The 14068-nt window shown below is 43.7% G+C and overlaps 1 long non-coding RNA gene across 1 annotated transcript in view; it reads right to left on the bottom strand.

Moving 5' to 3' along the window:
• LOC143785588 (uncharacterized) overlaps positions 1–5234 on the bottom strand; it is an 82822-nt gene extending 77588 nt beyond the window's left edge. Inside the window, exon 1 of the long non-coding RNA XR_013218023.1 lies at positions 5172–5234. This is a non-coding gene — a long non-coding RNA (uncharacterized LOC143785588). The remainder of the gene's footprint in view (positions 1–5171) is intronic.
• Between the last annotated feature and the right edge of the window lie 8834 nt (positions 5235–14068).

Below are 14068 nucleotides of genomic sequence, written 5' to 3'. Positions count from 1 at the left end.
TTTGGTTAATTACATTGTAACAATCCCTGAGCTCCTCTGATTATTCTGCTCTTTTCCATTTTCTGCTGCGTTGCTCCATTGCAGAGTATTCACATTTGTTACTTTTGAAGCACAGTGTGTGAATTCTCTGTTTTGTAGTGCAACTGGGGGTTTCTACAGAGTCTTCTCTAGGGAGGCATGTGCTTTCACCCCCTCCCTCCCAAACACAGCCAATCACAGCTCAGCAGCATCTGAGTTTGATAGATATGATTGGAGGAGTCTGGTAGGGAGGAGGGGTGAGAGCAAACTCCACCCAGAGAAGACTCTGAGAAATGCACAGTTGCACTACAAGCAGAGATGTCACATACTGCCCTCCAAAAACAACAAATGGGAATATCTCTGCAATGGAGCGGCGCAGCTCAAAACGAAAAAAAATAGCATCATAATCGGGAGTGCAGGGATTTTTTACAAGATATTCAGAGATTTTTTTAAAGTAAATGACGTGTCTTTTTTTAACTTAGGTGATTATTTTTGTTTTAAAGAAAATAATTCTTTCATGGCCGTCTGAAAATTCTTAGTGGTTTTCATCAGATCTTGTAAAACTGGATCATCCAGGTCACTCTGAATTTGTTAACGGCTAAAATATATCAGATAATGGGATCGTAAATATTAAAATGATCCCAGTCAGGTACGATTTCCAAAACTACAAGATAACTTTTTAGTACTCTCTGAACCGCAAATGTAGAGAGCCCCAAGTTAAAGGGACACTAAAACCTAGACAATATCATCTATACAATACAGCGGTTGTCAGGCCGGAAGGCTATTTTCAAATATACATCTTAAGATTTCTGCTTGCTGTCAGTGAATAAAAACCTAAACAAACAGAATGCTTCTCACAGTTTTAGGATTTGCTGCAGGGTACCCGGTATTTACATTTTTTAACTCCACTCTGCAGGACGTAATATTACATCTTGGGGAAGGTGATAATGGAGTTGTTTCATAGACTGTACAGATCTTCGATCGCCTCTGTTTAATGACCGAAATGCCACTGTCCATCTCCGACAGTGCCATTTAAGTGGGGCGCCATTCGTTTCCCCCCACAACGGAATCGTGGGGTACCATGAGAGAACGCAGCTAGAAAAATAAAGCAAATGGTAAAAATAATTTTTTTAAAAAAAGTTTTAAAATATTTTTTAAAAAGCATATAAAAGTTTGCGTCCCACCTTTTTTATGTAAAACAAAAAAAAAATAAAATGGTAACCTTGAGTTTGAGAAACGTTCAATATATGACCATTTACCTTTAGAATTTTTTGCTTTCTCTTATGGGTTGAAAAAAAAAAAAAAAAAAAAAAACGCCAAAATTGCTCTTACTCTAGCTCCATCGACGGAAAATAAAAAGTTAAGGGTCTTAGAAAAAGGCAACAAACTAATTTTTTTTTTTTGGGTGTTTTCCAGGACAATTTTTTTTTCTTACGGGGCTTAACTACCTGCCTGTTCTTCCCAGCGCTGATCTCAGCCAGTCTACAGCAGTCACGGGCCGTGCCTACCTGCAACTTTGCTGCTTCATTTGATTTCACATCAATAAGTCTCGTCCAGTTTGCTCTGTCGACAGACCATCACTGCAAATGTCATGCTGATTGACAGCTAGCTCCCCGCAGTTAGGCAGTGGGGAGCCGGCTGTCAATCAGCAAGACATCGACCGTAATGCCCCTCGACAGAGCAGAGTGGAAAAAGATGACGCTGCTCAGTTAATGTGACATCACTGGAAGTTGCAGAATCGCCGGCACTTCCATGACTGCTCTGTGCCGGCAGAGATCGGCGCAGGACAGGCAGGTTGTTGAGACCCATAAGAAAAATTAAAAAGTCCCTATCGCCTTTAACACATTTCCAATATTTTTTGGCATCACCATAATTGTACTGACCTGGAATATCATCTTTCTAGGCCATTTTTACTGTATAATAAATACAGTAAAAACTAAACCCCCCCCCCAAAAAAAACGTGTCGGAGTTGCATTATTGTGGCTTTTTAGCATAATATCAATCCACATCTCACCAGCAGGGGGTGTACTTGCACCGCCGCCTGCACTGATACCGGAGGACTGGTATATAATATTATAACCTAATGATGCTGTAGTCAGGTTTAATGTCCTGTAGGGAGGACATGTTGTCTAGATGGCTTTGCATTCATTTTTTTGGCCATCAACAGTGTTCCAAATTTGTTCAGAGGACAAAAATATTGATTTTTTTTTTTTTTTTTGTCGATCACCCATGGGACTGACTGCCAGCCTGGCATGCCAGCAGGTTCATACAGTGATTATAATTGCAATGAGTGTGCCGAGTACCCAAAGGAATGAACGGGTTCAACTTATTGGGTGCAATTCACTTGGGTCGAGTTGTTTGTGACACATATAAATATATTAAAAAAAAGGGATAAACTATATTCTTCCTGTGTCTTGAAAATGTGCTCTTTTGCCCACGGCACCCAGTGAAATGCTATGGGCAGCATTACTTTAACTGGACATGGTTAGTAAAAAATAGATATAAGGATAAGGTATTTAAAAAAATAAATAACATGGCTGGTTTATTTTAGGAACAGCGCCCCTTTTGACTACAGGTTGTGCGTGGTATTGCAAGTAAATGTAACAAAGCTGCACACACAGCTTGATCATAGGTGTAGTGCTATTATTGGAAACGGCCAGAAATGCCTCTTAATTTAATTGACTTCGCCTTTAAATGACGGCGCTGTATACAGCGGGGTTTAACTAGAACTTGCTGACAAACAAGCACCGTGGAAGGAATTTGGCCGACGGAGCTAAATCGATGCTTTAGTCAGGCCTTAGGAATTATTTATACAGCGCCGTACGATTGTACAGGTCTTAAGACGCCATATAAATAAGATCACTCAGAAGAAGGAATCCGGCTATAATTCTATTAAAAAAAAAACGGAACTTAAAGTTTAGGAAACCGAACAAAGAAAAGTTAACTTCAGGAATTATACACATATCGTTACAGGTCAAGAATTTTTGGGGACAGGTTTGGGGTTTTTTTAGCCCATTTTCTGTATCTGGCATCAACTGCACTGGACTAGGCTGCAATACCAGACACAACCTGGTTATAAAAGTGGCGCTGCACTCGTCCTTGGAGTCGATATTGACAATGATTTGAGGAAACCTTGTAGCCCTTCAGCTGTTACGTTGCTTCCACTTCCAGCATATCCTGAATTTTGACTAAACCTTCCTTTTATTCTCCCCAGGTCTGCTCTGTCTATATGGCATATGACACTTAAAGGGGTCGTCCAGTGAAAAACAAGTTGTCACCGATCTCAAAAGATAGGTGATAGCTTGCTGATCGGTAGGTGTCCCTTCACTGGGAATTTTTATCCGTTTACAATGGCTTGGAAGGTCAGGCATTCAATCACTGCTCTATTCATTCTCTATGGGCATGCATGCTTCTGCTTCACTCAAAGGAAGATCTAAGTTCCCTGTTCTGCCAGTCGAACCAGGTCCCACAGAACTTGTTTTCACTAGACTGCTCCTTTAACTCTTTGCCCCATGGATGGTGAAGTGACTCAAGAGCTAGATTCAACTTTTACTGCTGAGACAACTATCATAGCGGTTACAGCACAACGGCACCATCTTGGTAGGTGCAAGTATTGAGGCGCAAAACTTGGCTGTTACACATCAAAGTTAGGGCACAGAGCTTGGCAGTTACACCCTTCTCAAATACTGATCCACATAGCTAGGCAGTTACACCCCCTTCTCAAATACTGAGGCCCAGAGCTAGGCAGTTACACCCCCTTCTCAAATACTGGTCCGCATAGCTAGGCAGTTACACCCCCTTCTCAAATACTGATCCGCATAGCTAGGCAGTTTCACCCCCTTCTCAAATACTGAGGTCCAGAGCTTGGCAGTTACACCACTCCCAAATACTGAGGCCTCCTGAGGCAGTTACGGCACTCCTAATTACTGAGGCCTCAATTCTTGGCAGTTACACCCCCTTCTCAAATACTGAGGCCCAGACCTTGGCAGTTACGCCACTCCTAATTACTCAGGCCTCAATTCTTCGCAGATACACCCCCTTCTCAAATACTGAGGCCCAGAGCGAGACAGTTACACCACTCCCAAATACTGAGGCCCAGAGCTGGGCAGTTACACCACTCCCAAATACTGAGGCCTCAATGCTTGGCAGTTACACCCCCTTCTCAGCCCAGAGCTTGGCAGTCACGCCACTCCTAATTACTGAGGCCTCAATTCTTGGCAGTTACACCCCCTTCTCAATTACTGAGGCCCAGAGCTTGGCAGTTACGCCACTCCCAAATACTGAGGCTTAAACCCCCCTCCCAAATACAGCGGCCCAGAGCTAGGCAGTTACACCCCCTTCTCAAATACTGAGGCCCAGACCTTGGCAGTTACGCCACTCCTAATTACTCAGGCCTCAATTCTTGGCAGATACACCCCCTTCTCAAATACTGAGGCCCAGAGCGAGACAGTTACACCACTCCCAAATACTGATCCGCATAGCTAGGCAGTTTCACCCCCTTCTCAAATACTGAGGTCCAGAGCTTGGCAGTTACACCACTCCCAAATACTGAGGCCTCCTGAGGCAGTTACGGCACTCCTAATTACTGAGGCCTCAATTCTTGGCAGTTACACCCCCTTCTCAAATACTGAGGCCCAGACCTTGGCAGTTACGCCACTCCTAATTACTCAGGCCTCAATTCTTGGCAGATACACCCCCTTCTCAAATACTGAGGCCCAGAGCGAGACAGTTACACCACTCCCAAACACTGAGGCCGAGAGCTGGGCAGTTATACCACTCCCAAATACTGAGGCCTCAATGCTTGGCAGTTACACCCGCTTCTCAAATACTGAGGCCCAGAGCTGGGCAGTTATACCACTCCCAAATACTGAGGCCCAGAGCTGGGCAGTTATACCACTCCCAAATACTGAGGCCCAGAGCTGGGCAGTTACGCCACTCCCAAATACTGAGGCTTAAACCCCCCTCCCAAATACAGGGGCCCAGAGCTAGGCAGTTACACCCCCTTCTCAAATACTGAGGCCCAGAGCTGGGCAGTTACAAATGAGATTAAAGACAAAGTACTTGGCAGTTGCGCATCAGAGTTAAAGGGGTATTCCCATCTCCAAGATCCTGTCCCAATATGTAGTAGGTATAATAAGAATATTAGCAAATACCTCCAATCAGAAATGTATAGTTTCTTTCCTCACGTGCAGCCATTGAAGGACCTTAGGTATCCATGGTTTCCACCACTGATGTAGTGACAGTTAGGTAGTTGCTAGTGGTAACCATGGATACCTAACTGTCACTACATCAGTGGTTGAAACCATGGATACTTAAGGACATGCAATGCCTGCACATGATGAGAGGCATAGCGAATCAGAAAAACTATACTACATTCCTAATTGGAGGTATTCGCTAATAATATTATTATTATTACACTTGCTACGTACTGAGATAGGATCTTGGAGATGGGAATACCCCTTTTAAAGCAAACAGCTTAGCGGTTACTCCTCTTAAGCATTTAAGGAGCAGAGTTTGGCAGTTGCATAACAGACTAAAGACACTGTAATTGGTAGTTACATATCAAAGTTCAGGCACTGAGCTTGGCTGTTGCACCCCTCCCAATTATTGAAGTACAGAGCTTTATCAGTTACATAACAGAATAATGACACAATACTTGTCCATTATACATCATCAGAGTTAAGGCACAGAGCTTAGCGGTTACACTCCTTCCAGGTTTTACGGCACAGAGCTTGGCGGTTACACTCCTCCCAGGTTTTCAGGCACAGAGCTTGGCGGTTACACTCCTCCCAGATTTTGAGGCACAGAGCTTGGCGGTTACATCCCTCCCAGGTTTTGAGGCACAGAGCTTGGCGGTTACACTCCTCCCAGATTTTGAGGCACAGAGCTTGGCGGTTACACTCCTCCCAGATTTTGAGGCACAGAGCTTGGCGGTTACATGTAAAGTAAAGACATAGCTGTAATAATGCAGTAATATAAATTAAATTGATACCTTTGGTGAAGAAATCCACTTTGCGGTTTTTGTTTAATCACCATTTTAAGTTTTATGCTAATTAGATTTTGCTGCACAGTGCATTGGATTTTCTACTCCTGCCTCCTCTGTTTGAAATCCCAGCCAGCACTGACCTGTTATTGAAAGAGCGGAGGCAGGAGAGGGGCCGGGGAAGCACAGATAAGGAGGAGAAGATCTACTTAGTAGAAAACGCTAAATGCTGATTATACAGGAACACAATAAAGCAGATTTATTCACCAAAGGAATCCATGTACTCAATATTACAGTGTCACTACAGCCATGTCTTTACTTTACATTACACAATCATGTTGACAAGTTCTCTTAAAGGCAGAGAGCTTGGCGGTTACAGAACGAATAAAGACAAAATATCTGGCAGTTACACATCAGAGTTAAGGCAAAGAGCTTGACTGTTACCTCCTAAATATTGAGGAGCAGAGCTTGGCAGTTGCATAGCAGAATAAAGACAACAATACTTGGCAGTTGCACATCAGCGTTAAGGCACAGAGCTTGGTTGTTACATGCTTCCCAATTTTTGAGGAGCAGAGCTTGGCAGTTACATAACATAATAAAGATACAGAGCTTGGCACTTACTCATCAGAGTTAACACAGAGCTTGGTAGTTATACATCAGTTAAGGCACAGCACTTGGATGTTACACATCAGAGTTAACACACATAGAGCTTGGTAGATGCACATCAGTTAAGGCACAGAACTTGGCTATTACTCATTAGAGTTAAGACATAGAGCTTGGTAGTTATACATGAGTTAAAGCACAGAACTTGGCTGTTTTACATCAGCATTAAAATGCAGAGCTTGGTAGTTACACATCACTTAAGGCACAGAACTTGGGTGTTACACATCATAGTTAAGACACAGAGATAGGAAGTTGCACATCAGTTAAAATGTAATTGTTGCACACAGCATTGCGGCACAGATCTTGGTGGTTAGGTTACCCATCAGAGTTGACACATCCAGCTTGAAGGTTATACTTCTGACTTGTGACACCGAACTTGGCCGCTAGCAGCAACAGGAAAAATCTTTTGCTATAGTCTACAAAGTAATTCACAATAGGATACAGCAGGCTGGTGCAGTTACCTTGTCAGGTCATTATTTTTTCTTTTCCCTGCACAAGTTACAGACTATAGCCTGGAAGTAGTCTACAATATCCAAGGCCATCTATATCCACAGAATGCTCTCTACAGCAGTCAGGGGAGGTTCATTGCGTAGGTGAAACCACCCTGTTGGATCGTAGGTTGCTAGTCCTCTACAAACAATGAGTGATAGGTACATATACAGTTCCTAAAATTGCATTAAGCAGCAGCCATTCATTTCACTGGTGATCCACATTTCAAGAATACGTTACGTAGGTTGCAACAAACCTCAGTGGTGCTCCTCCATAAAGGGGTTGTCTGGTTTAGAAAAACTTAAGGTTGCAAAAAGTGTCTTTTATCCTGAAGACCCCAACATTTCTGTGCATTACTATCTTCCTCCATAAATAGCAGCTGATTGTGGGGAGGTTCCGACACTAAAATACAAAGTGATCATCTCTTTGCTGGAGAATTATTATTATTTTTTTTTTTTTAACAAAAGGATTATATGTAGTAGAGGAAAATTTAAGGAAGAAGTAAATAGTACAGGTCCTTCTCAAAAAATTAGCATATAGTGTTAAATTTCATTATTTACCATAATGTAATGATTACAATTAAACTTTCATATATTATAGATTAATTATCCACCAACTGAAATTTGTCAGGTCTTTTATTGTTTTAATACTGATGATTTTGGCCTACAACTCCTGATAACCCAAAAAACCTGTCTCAATAAATTAGCATATTCCACCCGTCCAATCAAATAAAAGTGTTTTTTAATAACAAACAAAAAAACCATCAAATAATAATGTTCAGTTATGCACTCAATACTTGGTCGGGAATCCTTTGGCAGAAATGACTGCTTCAATGCGGCGTGGCATGGAGGCAATCAGCCTGTGACACTGCTGAGATGTTATGGAGGCCCAGGATGCTTCAATAGCGGCCTTAAGCTCATCCAGAGTGTTGGGTCTTGCGTCTCTCAACTTTCTCTTCACAATATCCCACGGATTCTCTATGGGGTTCAGGTCAGGAGAGTTGGCAGGCCAATTGAGCACAGTAATACCATGGTCAGTAAACCATTTACCAGTGGTTTTGGCACTGTGAGCAGGTGCCAGGTCGTGCTGAAAAATGAAATCTTCATCTCCATAAAGCATTTCAGCCGATGGAAGCATGAAGTGCTCCAAAATCTCCTGATAGCTAGCTGCATTGACCCTGCCCTTGATGAAACACAGTGGACCAACACCAGCAGCTGACATGGCACCCCACACCATCACTGACTGTGGGTACTTGACACTGGACTTCAGGCATTTTGGCATTTCCTTCTCCCCAGCCTTCCTCCAGACTCTGGCACCTTGATTTCCGAATGACATGCAAAATTTGCTTTCATCAGAAAAAAGTACTTGGGACCACTTAGCAACAGTCCAGTGCTGCTTCTCTGTAGCCCAGGTCAGGCGCTTCTGCCGCTGTTTATGGTTCAAAAGTGGCTTTACCTGGGGAATGCGGCACCTGTAGCCCATTTCCTCCACACCAGACTCAGTCCACTGCTTCCTCAGGTTCCCCAAGGTCTGGAATCGGTCCTTCTCCACAATCTTCCTCAGGGTCCGGTCACCTCTTCTCGTTGTACAGCGTTTTCTGCCACATTGTTTCCTTCCAACATACTTACCATTGAGGTGCCTTGATACAGCACTCTGGGAACAGCCTATTTGTTGAGAAATTTCTTTCTGGGTCTTACCCTCTTGCTTGAGGGTGTCAATGATGGCCTTCTTGACATCTGTCAGGTCGCTAGTCTTACCCATGATGGGGGTTTGGAGTAATGAACCAGGCAGGGAGTTTTTAAAAGCCTCAGGTATCTTTTGCATGTGTTTAGAGTTAATTAGTTGATTCAGAAGATTAGGGTAATAGGTCGTTTAGAGGACCTTTTCTTGATATGCTAATTTATTGAGACAGGTTTTTTGGGTTATCAGGAGTTGTATGCCAAAATCATCAGTATTAAAACAATAAAAGACCTGACAAATTTCAGTTGGTGGATAATTAATCTATAATATATGAAAGTTTAATTGTAATCATTACATTATGGTAAATAATGAAATTTAACACTATATGCTAATTTTTTGAGAAGGACCTGTATATTTAATTAAAGGAAAAGAAAGGCCGATAAAAAGAGGAAAAACGATAGTGGAGAATGTCTTGGTGAAAGAACAAGGATGCTGGGATGAAGATGGGGTCCGTCCTGGGAATGCTTGCGGGGTTCAGCAGACGGAGCTATGTCCTGTCTGTCTTAAAGCAACTTCTTCCCATGTTGTCTTCCTGAGAAAACAGATTTCCCGTCAGAAGCCTCTGTCATCTTCAATTATGATTAGTGCGAAAGACGTCCAGCTGGAGTCGGCCAGGCTAGGACATGGGAAGTGTGCGCAGTATAGCCGTACATTAATATCATTATTATGCTAGTTACATGCAGTAAATCATGGCCGGCGCTCCTACAAATGAAGCCCCCCGTGTATACACCTGTGTTCCTGCAGGGGTCTTCACAATCTTCATTTGTGCTGCGTGGGATTTATCACTTCACAGAACAACATATAGGAGATCTCACACGCAACTTCTTGTCCCAGGGACATAAAACAATCCCATCGTTAGTATTTGTCACATGGGGAGATTTTTTTTTACGAAAAGACATTTTAATTAAAACTAAAAAAAATAAAAAATGGCACGTTAGTTTTTGCTTTCTTTTTTTTGCTCTCGCTGTATATTTTCTACATTGCAGCATCAGACAGAATGAAGAAGAAATGAAATGAGCAGATGCCTCAGTACATGGGAAAAACGATGCGTCTTTTATCTTGTGGCGCCGGTTACCAATCAACCTACGGAGGAGCCGGCGTTACTAGAATACAGAGGATGGCCGAGGTGCAATGGTGAACGTTTACGGTGCCGTGGACAAATTCTGCACAGTAAGAAAGCTTTTTCAAGTAGAAGTGCTAATAGTTTATTTTTATCAGTTCACAAGATTCAAAATAATATCAGTATTTGGTGGCCGCCCTTTACCTTTATCAGTTCTTCTTGGTGCTTGTCCCTTGTAGACAGTTTTTGAAGGAACTCGGCAGGAGGTTGTTCCAAACATCGTGGAAAACTAACCCCAGATCTTCTGTGTATGAGGCTTATGAGGATCCTTCTGTCTTGCTATGTGATCCCAGACAGACACAATGTAGTTGAGAACAGGTTTTTTTTCTAGAGCCATATCATCGTTCAGGACTCCTTGCTCTTGTTTAAGGCTAGCACAGCCGAGTGCTATGCGATGTCCTCAACAATGGTCATATCTTGATGCTTGTTCCAAAGGGCCTAAACAGCACATATTGAAATCCCAGTATACTGTGAAATCTTTTGCCTGGGAGACACCTTGCTGATGCAGTATAACTACCTTGTGTCTTGCTGCTGTGCTCAGTCTTGACATGGTGTATGACCTGTGACATGAAACTGTCTTCCACAACCTCACCTATGTAGCAGAGTTAGGCTGCTCTTCACCCAGTTTTAAGCCTCCTACACAGCTGTTTCTGTTGCGGTTAATGACTGTGTTTCAACCTACATATGAATATGGTAATCATAATCACCTATTTGGTATCATTGGTGTTTCATACAGCTGTCTGTAACCCTACAGAATCCCAGACTTTTTGCACATGTACCTACTTAGAAGAATTGATGCTGCATTGAATGCAAATGGCAGTCACACAAATTATTAATTGGATTTAAATTTTGCATTTTGATAAAAATAAACAATTAACACTGCTATTTTTTACAGCATTGTTACTTTGCAGCATTTTTACACACTTGCCTAAACCTTTTACATAGAATTGTAGGTACAGGTACAGAAAGCATTACCTAGAATTGTATCTCTCTAAACAATATAGGCACAGATGTCACATGTCTTTTCCTGTAAATGATATATGAACAGTTAGGCCATGTGCACACTTTGCGGGTTCCTCTGCGGGTTTATCCCGCAGCGGAATTGATAAATCTGCAGGGCAAACCCGCTGCGGTTATCCCTGCAGCTTTATCGCGGTTTGTTCCGCTGTTTCCGCTGCGGGATTACTCCTGTACTGTTGATGCTGCATATGCAGCAATATGCAGCATCAATAGTAATGATAAAAATAATAAAAATTGGTTATACTCACCCTCTGACGTCGCGATCTCCTCGGCGCTGCACGCGGCGTTCCGATTCCAAAGCTGCTGTGCCGAGAAGGACCTTCGTGACGTCACGGTCATGTGACCGCGGCGTCATCATGGTCATGTGACCGCGACGTCACCAGAGGTCCTGCTCGGCACAGCAACTCTGACCGGACGGCCGCGGGCAGCGCTGAGAGGTGAGTATAGCATCATTTTTTATTTTAATTCTTTTTTTTTTTTACACTATTCATGCTTCCCAGGGCCTGGAGGAGAGTCTCCTCTCCTCCACCCCGGGTAGCAACCGCGCATTATCCGCTTACTTCCCGCAAAGTGGGCACAGCCCCATGCGGGAAGTAAGCGGTTCAATGCATTCCTATGGGTGCAGAATCGCTGCGATTCTGCACAAAGAAGTGACATGCTGCGGGTTTTAAACCGCTGTGTTTCTGCGCGGTTTTTCCCGCAGCATGTGTACAGCGGTTTGCGGTTTCCATAGGGTTTACATGTTAATGGAAACGCTATGGAAACTGCTGCGGACCCGCAGCATCAAAATCGCCGCGGATCCGCGGTAAAAACCGCGAAGTGTGAACATGGCCGTAGTATAGGCACAGATAGTACTGCCTTGCCTTCATATATTTCCCCTGTAAATGATAAAGGCTGGAATAGTATAAGTACAGATAGTGACAAGTAGGCAGCAATACTAAGTCGCAGGTCAGGATGACACTACAGAGGTCCATAGCACAGCAGGCTGGACTTGCCAGATGACACATAAAACAGAGGCCCTGCACAAGAAGAGGCTATGATGGACAACTGGCAAATAAGCAATGGAAGACACACCGGAAGCCATGGAACTAGATATGTAGACCAACACAGGAGATGAAGATGTAAAGTGAACCATAAATTGCTGCAGCTTAATGTGAACAAGTCCAGGTAACAGTTTGTTGTGCTTACAGCAGATGAAGGGTAAATCAGCAGGTCTGAGGAGAAGTATATGCAGGCTATAGAAACCACAGGAGATGATTGGAGATGGAGAAACTGGATGGTGATAAACTAGAAAACCAATGGCAACTGAACCCACAGTCGACCTTAGAAGGCCTTGGTCGATGATACGCCGGGCAACATGTGAAACCCAACATGAAGCACGTCAAAAAGCAGCCATAGAGGGGAGCAGAGATCAGCCCTAGAGTTGACAGGTGTCATAACACTCCGGGGCGTAACTGTGCCTGTGCGGGAGGGGGGCCCGCTGATATAAGTGACTATTTCAGTTGGATGTGTGTCCAAGGATGCAAATTCAGAGCTGAAATGTATTGCAGCGCAGAGCCCCGCTGGCTCCCTCCACTGCAATACATGCCAATGGCTAAGCAGAAGCCGGCAGCTGACACAGCGTGCCAGTCACAGGCGGTGCATAACAATTAAGGCTACTTTCACACTAGTCCGTCGGTACGGGCCGTCGCAAACAGTCGGCCCGACGGACAGTGTGTTAATGTAGCACAACGTGGGCAGAGGATGCAGTTTTACAACGCATCCGCTGCCCATTGTGAGTTCCGGGGAGGAGGGGGCGGAGTTTCGGCCGCACATGCGTGGTCGAAAATGGCGGACTCGACGCACAAAAAAACGTTACATGGAACTTTTTTGGTTGGTGCCGACGGTCCACCAAAACATGACGCATCCTTCGCACGACGGATGCGACTTGTGGCAATCCGTCGCTAATGGAAGTCTATGGAGAAAAAAACGCATCCTGCAGGCAACTTTGCAGGATGCGTTTTTTTCTCCAAAACGACGCATTGACACGTGCGTCACACGACGCTAATGTGAAAGTAGCCTAAGTCATGTGTCATCCATAACAGGCACGCAGTAGTCAGCTGCAGGCTAAAGAAGAGGGTGCCGCATGTTGTGCGGGTGGAGGAAGGTAAGAAGATTTTTTTTTTTCTTTTTAAATGTGTTAGAGGACAGTGGCAGAACAGGGAACATTACAGGATGGGCCCAAGAGGGGGAACATTATACCAGGAAGAGCACAGAAAGAGGGACATTATTATAGGTTGGACCCAGAAGGGGGGAAATTATACCAGGAAGATCCCATAAAGGGGGACATTATTACAGGCAGTGGAGTGGATGGAACTGGAAGGTCCCCAGGATGGGGACATTATACCAGGAAGGGGCTCAGGATGGGGGACATTATTACTGGATTGGGTAAGGCTGGGGAAATTACACCAGGATGAGGGACATTATTAATGGAAGGAGCCAAAGATAAAGGACATTAGGCCAGGAAGAGGCCCAGGATGGGTGACATTAGTACAATGTAGGGGACATTATTACATCATGGATGGGCAACACATACATCTTTGTAGGATTGAGAACACTATAAGTTTCCATACATCTGACCAACTTGCAAGTGTGGGTCCAGTTCCCAATTTTGCACTGGGGCCCATCAGACTCTAGTTACGCCACTGGTAACACCTTCTTTTTTTTTTCTATGGATGTTGCATGTATAGATAATACGGCCTCCATACATTTCCCTGCAAATTACATAGGTACAGACAATACTGCCTCCATGTCCCTGTAAATGATATAAGAACAATTAGTACAGCACCATTTCTTTCTTTGTAAAGTATATACAGTAAGTACAGTTACTACTGCTACCACTTAATTTACGGTAAATGATGTAGGCGCAGATAGTACTGCCAAATTGCTTACCCCCTGTAAACATATAGGTACAGATAGTACTGCCCTTATTTCTGCTCCTATAAATGATGTAGGCACAAATAGTACTGTGGAGGAGGAGGAGGTGAGCTGTAATA

The sequence above is a fragment of the Ranitomeya variabilis genome, chromosome 7 (assembly GCF_051348905.1).
Source record: "Ranitomeya variabilis isolate aRanVar5 chromosome 7, aRanVar5.hap1, whole genome shotgun sequence".
In the NCBI taxonomy this organism is placed as follows: Eukaryota; Metazoa; Chordata; class Amphibia; order Anura; family Dendrobatidae; genus Ranitomeya; species Ranitomeya variabilis.
The sequence above is the reverse complement of the archived record's forward strand: the minus strand, read 5'-3'. Positions and strand labels throughout refer to the sequence as shown.